At 43.5% G+C, this 16,833-nt stretch overlaps 1 long non-coding RNA gene across 1 annotated transcript; it reads left to right on the top strand.

The window, feature by feature from the left end:
* The first annotated feature begins 2,570 nt into the window (after positions 1-2,570).
* Positions 2,571-5,074, top strand: LOC149998018 (uncharacterized). Its single transcript, XR_016514120.1, has 3 exons — positions 2,571-2,613; positions 4,607-4,661; positions 4,743-5,074. It is a non-coding gene; the product is annotated as an uncharacterized LOC149998018 (long non-coding RNA).
* The last annotated feature ends 11,759 nt before the right edge of the window (positions 5,075-16,833 follow it).

A 16,833-nucleotide genomic window follows, 5' to 3' on the forward strand; every position in this document is an offset into this window, starting at 1 on the left:
AATACCTTGTTTACATTTTCAATGGTCATGGCAGCCCCCCACCATAACCTAGCCACACCATGCCCATTTCTACTTTTGTTCGTGCCTTTGCTCATCTAAAACTCCCTTACTTTGCTCTGCCTGTGCTGCAAGTCCTGTGAATCTCTCAAAAGCCAGCTCAAATTCCTATTTCAGCCCTGCTAGTCCTCCTTCTTCTGTGAGATTTATCATCCTTTCAGGGCGTGGGCAGTAGTGAGGCATTCCCCTCCCACGAGAACTTAAAAATATGGTAAGTAAGTTTTTAAAAGGCAGCTCCCTAAGAGAGAAATACCAAGGTCAACACATCATGGAGCAGAGCAGAGATGTGTATGGACCAAATGGCCTCCTGGTCTACCAGACTTGAGAAATACCTGGCTGGATGTGTAACTGCTAAAGAAAACATGTCTATTTGCAGGAGGGTTGGTCAGCAGTAAAAGCAGAGAACAGGTGAGGGAGAGTCTGACATGGGCATTGCCCATCCTAGCAGTGCCTAAGAGTAGAGATGGCACCTCAGGCAGCAGACGTGGAGAGTCCAGCCCACTAGCCAGGCTGTGCCTGCTGGGGAGATGCATGGATCCAGCTAATACAGTCTTTTCCTTTAAACACGGGATTCAGCTGATTCCTATTGTTCTAATTCTGTTCTCACCAAGTAGCCTTCTGACTGTGCTTCTGTGTGCCATGTGGCCTAGCTCCACAGAGTGTATTTCCCTGATCGTGTAGACACAGGTGTTGTCTGTGGAACAGATGTAATTCTCACTCTCAGGCCGTAATCTTGGCCTTCTGATTTTTTATTAGCACTGCAGTATTGACAAGGTGAGACTACCCCGATCGGAAGAAGTGAGCCCTCTCTTGGTGAAGAGTCTGACTTCTGAGCCTAGGAGCTGGGGACTAGCATGTGGGCAGCTTGCCAAGGCCTCTGGGAAGAAGTCATTGGCCAGTGCCCAGACAATACCCTCTCCCTCTCTAGTGGGCACATGGCCTTTGCTTTTTTGGATTTTCTATAAACTCCTATAATGCATTTAATTTCTATGGAGTTTAATCTCGCATTTGTGTTTATTTATGTGGTTTCATTATTTCCTCTCCCCAGTTAGATGATAAGCTTTTTGAGGATGGTTTGCCTGACTCTTCTGTCTCCTTAAAGACAACAACACTGAGAAATATTTGAAATTTTGAAATTCAATGAAAACCACTGAAAGTATGAAGATATTTAATATCAAAGGACTTCCATAAATCAACAGGGAGAAAACAAACAAACAAGGGGAGAAGAGGGCAAGGGCTGTGCGGAGCAGGATGTGTATTGATCATCTGTCACCCTCTCTGCCGATCATCTCCTGGCTTATGGGGTATGGGTTTTGTTAGCGAGGCCTTTGTTACCTCATGGCATGAAAGTGGTCTCTGATATTTTCTTTTAGTCCTTTTTATAGTATTTCTTTTATTCATAATTTAAAAAAGAAATCTGTCTAGTATTGGTTTTGTTTGTAGTGTGGTTGACTGTTTTCCCCCTACGTGAAGATTTAATTGTTTTAAAATCTTTTATTGAATGACTCATTCTTTCTTTCCTGATCTAAAAAGCTCTCTTTGGACTCTAGTCTGTTGATCTAGTTATCTTTTTTTGTACCAGTGACAGTATCACCATGTAATTCCAATTTCTTTATAACATATAAGCTGCTGCTTTTTTATCTTCTTCTTCATACATTTTGTAGGCTATTCCTGCATATTTTCTCTACCAAATACCAGCGGGCCAGGTTTTGTTTAAAAACTCTCTTGGAATTTGAATAGATTGCATTACATCGGTAGGTTCATTTGAAGGGAACTGACATCTTCACAACACCTAAGAACATGGTATCTTCACGTCGTGTATTCTTCCTAATGTCCTTCAGAAGAGTTTTAATGTTTTGATCACGTAGGTCTTACGCATTTTTTGTTAAGTCTGTTTCTAGGTACTTGATGCATTTTTATTGATATTGCAAGTGGGATCTTTCTTTCATTTTTTAATTAGTCTTTTGTGGTACGTGGGACAACTCTTGAGGTTTGCGTATTAATCATTTGATTTTGGATTCACTTACTGAATTGTCATTTTACTTGACATTAAAATTCTAGTCGATGCTCTTGCACTTTTAGGTTTGGCATCATCTCCTATGCACATGCGTTTTGTCTCTTTCCAATACTTCACTTTTCTTATTAAATTGATTAGGACCTCCTCAACAATGATGAATAGTAACAGTAATAACAGGCATCCTACTCTTGTTCTTGAACTTAAAACAAAGCTGCTGCGTTGTTTCCGGTAGATACTTTTATTTTCTTTTTCTACTTCTAAGAGCTTTTATTAGGGACTAACTGCTGAACGTTATCCAAAGCAGCCAATGAAACACATTGCCAGCTCCCTGCAAGATCCTAACTTAGGGAGTATGGAAGAAGAGTCAAAGGGTATTCAACAAATTCCTGTCCTCAAGAAAGTTATCACCTTACCTAGAAGGGAACAAATAAAGATTTAGAGATAGTGGTCATTGTGATGAATAATTGTGATGTTGCTTTCTTCTTAAAACAGTTCCGTGCCGCAAGAACACCTGTGGGCAATAATGGAGGAAAGCCAAGGTAAATATTAGTCTGACAGTTTTTAAAGTAGGATTTTACAACTAGAGGAGCTTCTTCCTGGAGGTGGCCTGAAGTGACCTCTGAAAATGGTGCGCTACTCATTTGACCCAGAAAACCCCACAAAATCATGCAAATCAAGAGTTTTAAATATTCATGTTCACTTTGAGAACACTTGGGAAACAGCCAGGCCAAAAGGGTATGCATATCTGAAAAGCCACCAAGCAGCTAAAGGATGTCACTTTGCAGAAGCAATGTGTGCCATTCTGTCCTTACAATGGTGGAGTTGGTAGGAGTGCCCAGGCCAAAGACTGGGGCTGGGTGCAGGTTGGTGCCCCCAAAAGAGTGCTGCGTTTTTGCTGCACATGCTTAAAACTGCAGAGAGCAGTGCTGAACTTAAGGGTTGGGGTGCAGACTCTCTGGGCATTGAGCACATCCAGGTGAGCAAAGCTCCCAAGATGCAGCGCAGAGTTCACGGCGCTCATGGTGGATTAACGCCCACAAGGGCTCTCAGGCCTGCCACACTGAGATGCTCCTCCCTGAAAAAGAGCAGATTGGTCCTGAACCAGAAGAAGAAGATGCATAGAAAAGAAAAGAAAAGAAAAGTCCCATAAGGAACTGAAGCAAGAAAAACTTGAAAGTAAATTTATCATAAAATAAATGCTTAGAAAAGTTAAAAAAAAGAAAAAGAAAAGAAAGAACTAGAGGAGAACTTAGAACTCTACCTCAGTCTCATTTTACAGTGAGGAAACCGCTAAGTTTGGAAAGAACACTTGTTAACTCTGATGCTTTGCCTGGACTTTGCAAAATGAGCTCCGTAGCCAAAGCTGATAGAGAGTGTGACTAGCACAGGTGCATCTGCTGCCACTGGTCCTTTAAGGAAACAGGGAGCAAAGGGGGAGGTCTTGGTTGTACTTGTTCCTGCTGGTGGTGGAGCTCTGGGGAAGGGACAGGGAAAGCCACGTGGCCTTAGGGTAAAGGCTCTGGTCTCCTTCAAGGCTGACAGAATGTAGACTATATGAGTCCTTCCTGTAAGGTGGCAGGAAAATTTCCCTTCCCCTCCTCCTGGTTTTCAGGCCCCTACTCTCTCTATTCCCTTTATCCCAACTTCATAGAGTTTTAACTGGGCAAGACCTTACGCAGTAGTTTGTCTTTTCTTTCTTTTTTTTTTTAATAATAAGGAAACAGAGAGGAGGAAGGGAAATATCTTGCTCCATGGCCACATTGCTAGTGTCAGAAAGAAGATGGTGCCTTTCCAGCTGGGGGTCTCTCCATTGATTACCCCGTGCTTGGACTGTGAGCTACACTTTATGTCAGAACTCAGTACACACATACCACACAGACATAAGTCGTTTCTAAAACAGACTCATTATGCACTCTGATTTTTTTCTATTCTGTTTCAGTCAAAAAGAATACTTTGTAGTCTAGTGCTGGTTGTGACTTGTAAACTGATTTCACAACTCACTCAGCGGTGACAGCCTGCAGTACGGAAGTCAGCAAGCTAGCTAACTTAGCTAACTGCTATTTGGACTCAGGCATTTAGTTGTGTGATTTAACTTATAGGATAAAGCAGCTAGAAAGTTAAAAGCACCTTCTTACCCTCACCCCCACCCCCAGCAAAGGGTGTATGTGGGACTAAGTCTAAATGGGACAGATGTGAAATGCTTCTGGAGAGAGCAAACTGCTTCTGCCCAGTGTGGCTGTGCAGTTTTTCCCCAATGCACTTCAGGGCGCTTGGCCAAGGGCCAGGAAAGTGCTTCAGGCTGAAAATCCCACCTGTACTCCATGCCAGACCACCCAGAGAGGTCACCCCAGAGACATGGCAGGGACATTTTAAACAGACACAGAGAACCCCTGGAAGCCCAGTGTGCAAAGAATCATTTCCAAGGTCCCAGGTCTACAGTGACTTTGCCTCTGAGTATGGACCCAGTTACCCATTTAATCCTAATAAGGCGAGGGACAAATCACTAATTGTTGGTATGCGTTTTCCTCCAAGGGGCTTTCTCTCGCGACTCCTGAATAAGGACCGACCGGTGGAAAGCCAGATGGAGGTAAATTTCAGGAGGATCAAGCACTGTGGCGGGAAAAAGTGGGGGACAGGCAGGATTCATGTTTCCCTCTCTGTTTTCTAGGAGGGCGGTTTCTGGAGCTGGCGGCGGGGTGCACATGGCCCTTTGAAAAAAGAAGAGGCACAGCATCTGCAAAACATGGGTTCCTCTGATGAGGAGGAGCCTTCAGACATGTAAATAACTGGGAGTTATTTAGAATTCCTGTCTAAAAGGGGGAAATAATGAATAGTTTCATTGTTCCTTTCAAGAGTAAAAGCTTTGACCTTCTTTTTCTCTCCCCAGAACAAAGGAGGGAGTCTCCTCTAAAACCCTGGAATCAGTAGTAACAGAAAGTGACACCTGATCCTCCTGCTGAGTGAACCAGGTTACTAATAAATTGTTTTTCTCTACTGAAATGTGTACGTTTGTAACCACCACTAGCCATGAGGGAAAGAATTAAAATGTAAATAGGTAAATATATATACACACAAATAGCACGAGCCATAAGCAAGAAAAGCAAGGCTGAAGCAGGACTCCCGGGGTAGCCAGCACTTCCTCAAGCAGCAGTGTGGTCAAACAAGGGTGAAAAGGGACTCCTCTCCCCCATGTTCCCCAATATAGTCTGTCCCCGAGAACTGGAAGATACATCATCATCCAGGGGTGTAGGTTATTAAGTCAAATAACAATTTATCCTGGTGCTCTGGCCCCTGGCTCACCAAGCGCCAGTTATGTACAACATACTTGACCCCCATTGTGGCCCCCCATCATCAGGTCTTAGGGCTGTCAGAATATTTGGATCCCTGAGCATGCCTTTACGGTGAGGCCTGTCTTCTCCCCTGAGATCTTAAACTTGCACAAACCTGTGCCCTGTCTTGGTGTAACGGGTTCTCCATCCTTACAAGCTAGTAGAAAGTTCACAGTTAAGGGAAGAAAGTCATTTCAGATTAAGACTCTAATTAGATAGAAGTCATTAAGAAAATAAGTAATTTAGTAATGTCAGCTAAATTAATAAAAGCTTATATTCATCTTTCAGTCAAAGGTTGAGTATACAATAGCAAGCTAACATAAAAAATTGAGGAATCCCTAAGGCTCGGCCCCTTACAATGTAACAGGAGCAACAGCTCTACCTAAGACACAGGCAAACACACACAGGAGACTTCCAGCCAAGATGGAGGCCTAGAGTGACACGCTCCATCTCTCTCCACAACTAAGAAGGAATACAACTACCACAAAACCAGAAATAACCAGAAGTTCCAGAAAATAAATGGAAGTCCAACGTAGGAAGTTATAAAGAAGTGGTGCTCATCCAGAAGGGTAGGAGGTGTGAAGCTGGGGTGGAGAGGTCAAACTGTGCTGGTGGTGGCAGCAACGGCGATGATGGTGGGATGGTGGTAAGCATAGACACCCGTATTTAAGGGGAGGCGAGAAGCACCTGGAGAGCACCCCTAGCTGTAGACCAGACCCGTCAGCTTGCGATTCCAACACCAAGGAAGGCAGACCCCCATTGCCTTGGACTGTGAGGAGGCCCAGAGTGGGTGGGGACAGAGGAGGAGGCTCCCAGTCTCTCAGCGGAGAGTGAACGGCAGGAATCCATCTTGGACCCCTGCCCCCACAAAAATGCCACAACATGGTGAGAAGGGCCACCCGGTTGTGACGAGTGCATGCGGCTCCGCCCCCTATAGCATAGGAGGTGTGACAGCCCTGCCCAGAAAGCAAAGGTAAACATAAAACTGCAAGGATGGCACAGATCATGATAGAGATCCCAGTGATGCAGCTGACCAGACAGCAAATATCTACTCTAACAAAACAGCAGATAGGAAATCTTTCTGAGGCACAGTTCAGAGCTTTGGTTATAAAAATGCTTACAGACCTAACAGCAGATCTTAAACAAGACAGGGAAGGAATGATGGCTAGTCCTGCTGAAATGAACACATACAAAACAAGTGGTGAGGGATCAAATCAACAAATTGGAACACAGGGAAGGAAAAAAGAGTCAACCAGTGCAGAAAGAGGAAACGAAACGTGAGGAGAATGAGGAGAGGCTCAGAAACCCATGGGACAGCTATAAGCGGGCCAACATCCAAATCATAGGGTTGCCAGAATGTGAAGAAGAAGAAGTAGAAATTGAAAAATTATGTGAAAAAATAATGAAGCAGAACTTCCCTAACCTGGGGAAGGAAATAGACTTACAGGTCCAGGAAGCACAGAGAGTTAAAAAAAAAAAAAAGGACCCTGGAAGAACCACACCAAGACACATTATAATCAAAATGTCAAAAATTAAGGAGAAAGAGAGAATTCTAAAAGCAGCAAGAGAGAAGAAGAGAATTACATACAAAGGGGTCCCAATAAGACTATCAGCTGATTTCTCAAAAGAAACTCTGCAGGAGAGAAGAGACTGGCAAGAAATATTCAAAGAAATGAAAAGCAAAAACCTACAACCAAGATTATCCAGTGAAGCTCTCATTCAGAATGAAAAGGCAGAGAAAGTGCTTCCAGGACAAAGTAAAACTGAAGGAGTTCATCAGATCCAAATCACTGTTACATGAAATGTTAAAGGGACTTGTTTAGGAGAAAGAGGATCAAAACTATGAACATTAAAATAAAAACTGTATCACAACAACCAACAACAGAAGCTAAGGAATGGAAACAAACGCAAACTAAGTAGGCAACGAGAGTGGGAAAAGAATGATAGGTAGGGGAACATTATGGGGGGAGGTCAGTGGGGAGGAGGAAGGGGGGAAAGGGAGGGAGATGGTACAGGAATTAAGAAGCATAGTAGGAGGGAGTGGAGTAGACAGGAAGATGTTGAGAAGAACTATATACACAACCAATAGGCATGGACTAAGTGGGGGTGCACTGGGCAGAGGGGAATAAAGGGAAAACAAATTGGGACAACTGTAACAGCATAATCAATAAAGCATATTTTAAAAATTGAGTTAATTATTTAGATAAGTCTAACATTGCTGGTATTTAGGAAAAGAATATTTAGTTAATAGGATCATGATTCATGTAAACAAACAATCAACATTGACCAATTAACAACCTCCTCATTTCACTTCAAATATACAGCATTATTTTAAAGATTTTTATGGGAATATGTTACAAGAAATCCTCCATGTTAAATGAAAACCACAAAGGATTTTTTTTACTTTGTTTTTATTGTCGACACTATTACAGATGTCCCCATTCCCCCCAGAAAAATTTCACAAATCAAGCAAATAGCTCACCAAATATCTTCTCTTTTTGCCTAATAAAATTAGAAAACAAGTAAACAAACAAAATGTAGGACCCAGCAAGAATTATGTTAAATTCTGAATACCTACCTTTTTCCATACCTTTCTTAAAAATGATTTTTGAGAAAGAGACAAGAAGAGAGAGAGAGAGAGAGAGAGAGAGAGAGAGAGAGACAAACAGAGAGATGTTGGATTTGTTGTTCCACTTACCTGTGCATTCATTGGTTGATTCTTGTATGTGCTCTAACCGGAGATCAAACCCGCAACTTTGGCGTATACTCTGACCAATGGAGTTACCCGGCCAGGGTTTTCAGTTTCTTTTTTAATTCACTTTATTTATTGAGCTTTTACTGTAAAGCAGTCACTTTCTAGGCCCTGGGGATACAGAGACAGACATAAAAGGCAAGATCCCTGCTCTTCAGGTGCTCAAATTCTGCCACAGCTTTTCTCTCTCTTAACATTGTATGGGTATAAAGTCTTATTTCCTGTTGGAGATGGAATTCACATTAGAATCACTCCGGCGACCGGCGAGCTTTGAAAAATTCCCAGTACCACGACTTCACTCCGAAGTTACGAATTCAGTGGGACTTTGGTGGGGCCTGGGCTCAGGAATTTAAAAACTCCTGAGGTGATGTTCATGCACACAGGTCTGAGAACCACAGTCGGGGTGCCGTTGAAGGCTGTTTTGGGCCAGCCTCGGGGTTTCAGCAGCGATACAAGTAACTCCCTTTCAATTTTTCAAGCCTGGTGGTCGTTTTTGGTCAATCCCACTGGACGGCTAATTAGAATCCAAAAATGTGTCAGCCAGTGTCACTTTTTTAAAAAAATGTAATCTTTGTGGTATTTTTTTTCCCCATGACCATTTCGTCCCCTTATACTCCCCTCCCCCCAGCAATCCCCACGCTGTCGTCCAGTGTCACTTTAGGAACGCCTTTGTGGAAAGCCTCGCGCAGCTCAGCCCCCGGACCTCTGGTCAATCCTTTCACCGCCACACCGCTCCGCCATCGCCCTGACTTCCAGCTCCACACTGCCTTCTGCTGATGAAGCAATGCTATAGCATGGAGGTCACCACAATTAGCTCCCTGCCTCTGACTGACTGCATCCCAGGTCCGCCTTCACAAAGAACATGATTGTTCATTTTGTTCACAAGCTAGAGTTTTAAAAAGAGGAGTCTGAAAAGGGGGAGGATCAGGCTGCTTATGTACCCCACTATTTTTGTCCTTCCTAGTCTCCCATCTTTCCATTTCTGCTTATACTAACATTAGCTTGGAGAGGAGAATTCTCTTCCAGATCACTGATTCTCAATGAGCTGGATTTGCAGGCAGCGAGCCGAAATGGCCTCTTATAAGCAAATGACATTTTTTTCCTTCTCTGCTCTCCGAGGAGCCAACTTCAAAGTGAGCTAATCTCTTTCTTAATAGGCTTTACTGATTTATGCAAGAAGTAACCGGACTACAACATCCTGACTTTTTCTTCTTGATGCAACCTTGGTAAGAATCTGAAACAGGTCATGGGGCTAAGCAGCTGCTGTGCTAGGTAGAGGTGACCTCACTGCCTTCAACTCCTGGCCCAGCCAATCCCAGGTTTCGGGGTCTGCTACTTGCAGCACTGCGGTCTGTATCAGTTAGGGATGGTTTGGGTTCTAGCATCAGAAAAGCTGACTCAATCTGGCTTAACCAATAAAGGGAACTCATTCACTCACATAACTAAAACTTCAAGAAGTAACATTAGCTTCAGGCAAAGCTTGATCCAGTGGGCCTTGAGTGCCACCATAAACTATGCCTTCAGTTTGTCCTTCATTCTAGAACATCCAACTGTAAAGAGAGTCACTTTGCTTGCAGACACTTCCACTATTTACAAGTTACCTTCTTGAGACCCCTTCCAGAGGAGAAGTGATGACCTCTCCTCCACAAAGGTGGAACCCACTAGGCTGGCCACTCTCTTCTGTTTGTTTGTTTCTGTCTGTCTGTCTTTCTGGCATGAACTTGATTTGCTGCACTCCCATCGCACGAGGTGATTTTCCCATTGGTCAAGTGACCCTGTGGAAGGTAGCTGAGCTTGACCCTTCCTCCCAACGACACTGCACGTAGGTTGGAGAATCATATACAACCTCCTTACCTGGGGAAAACCCAGCTTATATCAGTTGTGGCAGCATAATTACTAACAGTATCCCCTTTGCCTCTCAAAATGGGCTCATCCGACCAATAGGAGATCCCTGCTTGGAGGGACCCTAACAGCTAGCTGGTGGGATGGTCTCAGGGCTGATGTCCAGAGAGGTCCCTGGCTATGTGGACAAAAGATGCCGAAGTCCAGTCTGCCCTTCACCTGTAAAGTCCTGCACCTGGCACAGGGCTGGGTGCTCCAAGAGGGTGCCTTTTCTTAAGGTGCTCAGGTTAACGAATATGTGCTCATATAAATATTGGTATGATTATCGGTACACATGTGGAATGTATATTCTATATACATATAGTTGCACATTAATATCTAAGTGTACTTCATCCTGTTCAGTGGTTTCATATTTATGATGCTTTCAACTATTCTTCTTCTGATGAATTTGTTTCTCTGTCGCTGCTTTTACAAGGAGGGCTACAAGGAACATCCGTGTACCTGTACCTTTGTGTCTCATATAGAGTTTCTTGGAATACATTCTTAAAAATAAGATAGCTAGATTGAAGAGTAAGTTCACTTTAAAATTTGCTAGAAACTGTGTCATTGCCTTTCCAAAGTCCTGACTACCAAAATTCCACTTTTTGATACTAAAATGTAGTTAAAAGAAAATGAAGTGGGGCTTATCAAAAAATACTACCATATGCACCTTATTAAGGAAAGAGTGGTAAATCCTTACTGATTAATTCAACGGTTTTTGGTCTTCTGTCTGCATGTGAAATAACATGGGGGTTTAGTAAAAATCTAGATTCCCAGATCTAAACCCAAGAAATTCTACTGTGAGCATTTTAAACAACCACCCAGGGGGTTCTGGGCTGCTCTGAGAAATGATGGCACACGTTTGCATCTTAGTTATATTATTTATTAGCTGCACAGAATGTTTTTTTGTTTTTTGTTTCCAAACCCAGGGAGAAGTAGCCCCCTTTCACTGAGAGACTGGGTGCATTTCAGGCCGCTGTTTGTACAGTGCCCTGGGAGTGGTAGCTCAGTCTTACAGTCTCTCTGATTGTCACAGTCCTGTGGGATCCAGGAGCTCATGTCCCCACCTCCCACGGCCAACTAGAGCCAGATGTACAGGGGGCAGCCCCTGAGCGGCAGCTGCAAAAACCAGGGCACCGCCCGCGTGTTGCTGGCGCTGTGGAGCGCTGCAGAGGGAGAGCGCAGAGATGATGGTGCCCGCCTGTTGGAGCGTAAAGACGGCACCTGATGAGAAAAAAGAAAATCGAGAGCTTAAAAAAAAAAAAAAAAAAAAGGTAGTAAGGCAGGGGAGAGTGTGAGAACGGCTGCCACCAGCCCCTGTCCCGAAGGGTTTCCCAGCAGGCCCGGCCCCTCGGGCCAAGGCTCTAAGATCAGCAGGAGAGTCTCTTGCGTGGAAAATCTGGGCACTTTTCAGAAGGCTGCTTCCGCGCTGGGCCTTTGGGTCTCCCGGATGCAGCCCCGTTGCTTTTCACAGCCAGATGTTTGGGGAGCTTGTCTCTGGAGTGCAAATCTAAAAACGTTGGTGACTGATGTGGGGCACCCGCCCTCAGTTCCAATGGAGAAGCCCTGGGCCTGTGAGTCCCCGCGCGATTGTGGATTAGGGAGCCGCGTCTCAGCCCCTCCTAACCACCTCCATGCGGCTTGTTTCTCGTTTGCAGATGTGAAGCAGCAGCTGAGCGAGTTTTCAGGATTTTCCCCCCAGAGGACATTGTTTCATACGCCGCTGTCGATCTGGTGTGTCCGCGGAAGCGGGGAATTCAGGCTCTTTTTAGCTCACAGCCTTGGACACCTCTGTGTATTATCTTTGCTCTAATCTTAGCTTCGATCTTGAGCTCTCTCTGCAGGGAAGGCATACAATTGAACAGTCTGCCTCTTGTGCCAGTTCTAGTTGGAAAACCTAGTCTGGTCCAGGGAGATTTTTCCAGCAAGAGACTGTCTTTGTAAACCACCCATAAAGTGGCACTGAGGTGAGTTTGTTACTCAGCTGATCACTGGAAAGCAGGTGAAGCTAGATTCTATGTCTTGTTGAAAACTACTCCACTTTACCATTTCCAAAATAAGACAAGCCCCCACCCTTCCTGGCAGCTATATAGAACAGAAAACTAAAAGTCCTTTGAAAGAAAAGCCCCCTAAACAGCCCAGGGAATTTTGAAAACCCTTCAAGAAGTTATTGATCTCATTTGGGTGCCTCTGTCCATAGAACTTTGGTATATGGTCTGAGCGGAGCCAGAGAGTAGGGGGAACACCGGCAAATGGCAGCAGGAGGACACTTGTCAGAGGAGGCCTGGGGACAGAGGGCCATGGTGAGGAGGACAGTGAGGGACCAAGACTCGCCCATGCCAGCCTCCTTCTGGGGTCCAAGCTGAGTGAGAAAGGAAGTTTTAAGTACAGTGGTGCCTGTTGACTTGTACATGCAACAGGGGTCTTGGGTCACCACAGGGCTCAGGGTATTTGCAAGAATAGTTCCAAGTACTCACTGGACTGGGGCTGTTTCTGGGGAAGTGGTTTCCACAGCGAGAGGAGGTGAGATGTTGATGTCACCCTGGGGGCAACACTGAGCTGTTTCTTCTCACTAGAACTCTCTAGTCATTGTTTCCCTTAGCAGAGCAGAAACTTCTCTGTTATTCTACAGCTGTTCTAACTGCAGAGATGTGACAAAGTGCAATGATGCCATGAGCCCTGGGCAGCACAACCCAACCGAAGCCACATCCTGGGCTTCAGGAGTCATGAGCACAGGCAGCCTCTCAGACACCGGTTCATTCGAGAGAGGTCCGTCAAGGGCCCCAATATACACATGGAAAAGGGCACGAAGATGTGTTAGATATGGTGCTAATGTGCATAAGGAACCTTAGGCGATCTTAGCCTTTGGCCAAGGTAATCCATGGTTAGGAATCTATTTCCTATGTAAGTAACTTCAAATATGGAAAAAAGATTTATTCATAAGAATCTATGGCATCCAGCACATCGATAGCAATTTAAAACTGGACCCAATTTAAAGCATCTACAATATGGAAATGGCGAAGAAAATTATGGCATCTTCATTTGGTTGTCTATTTGGGAGCTTTTACAAACAATGCAATGATGTGGGAAACACTTATGTTATAATAAGTTAAAAAACAAAAACAAAGATACAAATTGGCTTATTTTAATTAGGACCCACCCAGTGTCCGGGAATGTCGCCAATTCCATACAATATTTTTTTGTGGATGCTGGTCCAAGGAAAGAAGGAGAATAGAAGTATCAAACAGAAGGTTACCCCAGTCATCGACCCCCTTGACCACCTAATGTTAAAGGACTGCCCCCTCTTCCTCAATGTGGGCAACTGCAGTAATGATGACTCATTATTCTGAGAGTTCTTTCACTTTCTCCATCCCCGTCCCTGTCCCCAGGCTTCTGCTTGTATGAGATGAGTAGATGGTGTTTGTGGCAGAGCCAGTTCCACCCTAATCTGCATGTCCAGAGCCGACATGTAGCTTCATTTTCTGGTGGTAACTTTGGTACCACGAAGAGCTTAAGATTTGGACGATAGTCCTTTATAGGGCAACAAGGAAGTACACAAGTCAGCATCCTCTTTTTTTTTTTTTTAAAGGATATTTTATTGATTATGTTGTTACAGTAGTCCCAATTTTTTCCCTTTTGTTCCCCTCTGCCCAGTACCCACCTACCCTCCAGCAATCCCACCCCCCTTAGTTCATGTCCATGGGTCATGCATATAAGTTCTTTGGCTTCACCCTTTCCTATATTATTCTTAATTTCCCCCTGTCAATTTTGTACCTAAAATTATGCTTCTTAATCCCTGCACCATTTCCCCATTTCTCCCCCTTCCCCCTCCCAGCTGATACCCATCCAAATGATCCCCACACCTATGATTCTGTTCCTATTCTTGTTTTCTTAGTTGGATTTTGTTTTTATTTTTTTAGATTCAGTTGTTGATAGTTGTGAGTTTGTTGTCATTTTAATGTTCATAGTTTTGATCTTCTTTTTCTTAAGTAAGTCCCTTTGACATTTCACATAATGATGCCTTGGTGGTGATGAACTCCTTTAGCTTTGCCTTGTCTGGGAAGCACTTTATCTGCCCTTCCATTCTAAATGATAGCTTTGCTGGATAGCGTAATCTTGGTTGTAAGTCCTCGCTTTTCATCACCTTGAATACTTCTTGCCAGTCCCTTCTTGACTGCAAAGTTTCTTTTGAGAAGGTAGCTGATAGTCTTATGGGAACTACTTTGTAGGGAACTCTCATCTTCTCTTTTGTTGCTTTTAAGATTCCCTCTTGATCTTTCACCTTTGGCATTTTAATTGTGATGTGTCTTGGTGTTGTCCCCTTTGGGTCCAACTTGTTTGGGACTCTGTATTGGCTGTTTATTTCTTCCTTATGTTTCAAATCATTGATGTGAATCCTGACTTCCTTCCCTTCACTGTTGGTCCCCTGTAGGTTTTTCTTTATTTCACTTAGTGTAGCTTTCATTTCTTTCCTTATTTATTTGCCATGCTCAATGAATTCTCTGAGCATCCTTATCACCAGTGTTTTGAATTCTGCATCTGATAGGTTGGCTATCTTTGTTTCGCTTTGTTCTTTTCATGGAGTTTTGTTCTGTTTTTTCATTTGGGCCACATTTCTCTGTTTACTCAACTTGGCAGCCTCCCTGTGTTTTTTTCTGTGTATTAGGTAGAGCTGCTTTAATTCCCTGTCTTGGAGCACCTGTTACGTTGTAAGGGGCAGAGTGTTAGGTATTGACCAGGGCGGGGCAACCTGTTCCACTGCTTTGTGGTGTTGTATGTTGGGGAGGGGTCTGAGATGGAACAATGCTACTTGCTCAGCACTCGCCCTGTTTCCAGTCACTTCACTCACTTTCCATATATGACTGGTGCCCCTCTAGCTGTTGCCCTGGTGGTGGTTCCCTGAGCAGATGGGTTTGAGTGCTTTCCAGGACTGTGGCGGCCCTCTGAACAGACAGACATGGGTGGTTTCTTCTCCCGCGCACCCCCACAGCCAGAAACTATGAGGCTTTATTTTCCCAGCGCTGGGAACCTGCGCTTCAGGGTCTGGCCTGGGGCTGGGATCACTCCCCAGGTGTGAGTGTGGGACCACTCGTTCCACCAGCCGCCACCACTGCCTTGCTGCTGCCTTGCCACTGCCACACCGTGTCCTCTTCACCCCACCTCTCCATTTCTGCTGCTCCTACCCAGCTGGATGAATATTTACTCTTTAAATTCTTAGTTGTTAGACTTCCATACAGTTTGATTTTCTGGCAGTTCTGGTTGTTCTTTGTTTTGAGGTTAGTTGTGATCCTTCTTATGATTGTGCAAGGAGGTGAAGTGTGTCTACCTATGCCTCCATCTTGGCCGGACATGTGAGCTAACTTTTTATTAATCAAGAGATGAGAGAAGATTTCTCATACACACTAATCACTGGAGTTCAAAACCATTCCTGACGGGTAGTTGGAGTCTATTAGTTTCCTCAAACTGCTGTAACAAAGTACCATAAACTTGGCTTAAACAACAGAAATTTATCCTCTCACAGTTTTGGTGTATAGAAGTCCAAAATTGAAATGTTGCAGTCCAATGTTTGTGTCCCTCTCCCTCAAACTCATATGTTGAAACCTGACCACCCAATGCAATAGTATTATTTCTTTTGGCAAGTAATTAGGGTTAGATGAGATCATGAGTGTGAAGCTGACATTCACTTCCCTTTGAAGGCCTAGCAAACAATACTTAGGATTGTTAGCTGTGTATATACTGAGATTACAATTTGTGGTTGCGTTTACTTTAAAAGGCACACATGACATTTTATTTTTCTTAACGACATTCAGTCTACCTTGTATATACCTTGTCCTGTCTTTATATGAAATTAAGGATTCTACTTCCTTATGTTAATCTATGTCCCCTACATTTTTAGCAAAATGTTTTGCATGTAGCAGTAGCAGGTGCTCATCAAAGACTGGTTGGATAAATGATTGTTAGTAGGTGATAACTTGTAACAGATGAAGTTTTGATCATTCTTCTGTGAGTGCCATAATTCTAAATATTTTGTATTTGGGAAACTAAAACTTTATCTAATTAGATTTTATAGGCAATTCGACCAGTGAATGTTTTGAGTAGCAGACTTAGTATGCTTTGAGTTGCTATTTCATGTTGCTTGCCAGGCATTTTTGTTCATTGGATGTGGTGTTAAGTTGTTGGATGTCTACCTTTGTGAGACACAGTATTCCTCAAGATTAAGATAAAGGGATAACACACTTGGTGTTCTCAACTTTTAGAATATGTCCACTTGCCAAGTTGAGTAACAGTGCATGACAGCGAGTTGTCTAGGCTAAACACCAGTTTCATTAGTTTTTTGTTTTTGTTTTTTTGTGACGTGTACTTCCAGACAATAAAGGCTGGGAAGAAGGTTGTCAGGTAAATGTGTGTATGTGTGTATGCTTTGTAAGTAAAAACATTCTAGGGCTGGTTTAAGATACTCCAAAAGCACATTAACAAATGTGGTTGGTGGATTGGAATCCTGCTGTAGTGTCAAGGCTAAAAGACTAATATCCTTTACTGGTACTTTATATTCATTCTATAGACTAGAATGATGGTTTAAGTACTAACATACTAAATTCCTAGTATAAGAAATAACTCATTCCTCTAGCCATCTATTGAGTACTTTGTAGCTAATATAGCTGTTGATGGTGCAAAGACATTGACTGATGTCACTAGCTTAATTTTCTAAAATTATAGATTTAAAAAGTCTTATTCACTGGAGATTAAGTGTTTTCCTTTTTTGGAGAAAACTTTAAATGGGTATGTAAAGTACTCCG

Source organism: Furipterus horrens, unplaced genomic scaffold, assembly GCF_987537825.1.
Source record: "Furipterus horrens unplaced genomic scaffold, mFurHor1.1.pri manual_scaffold_11, whole genome shotgun sequence".
NCBI lineage: Eukaryota > Metazoa > Chordata > Mammalia > Chiroptera > Furipteridae > Furipterus > Furipterus horrens.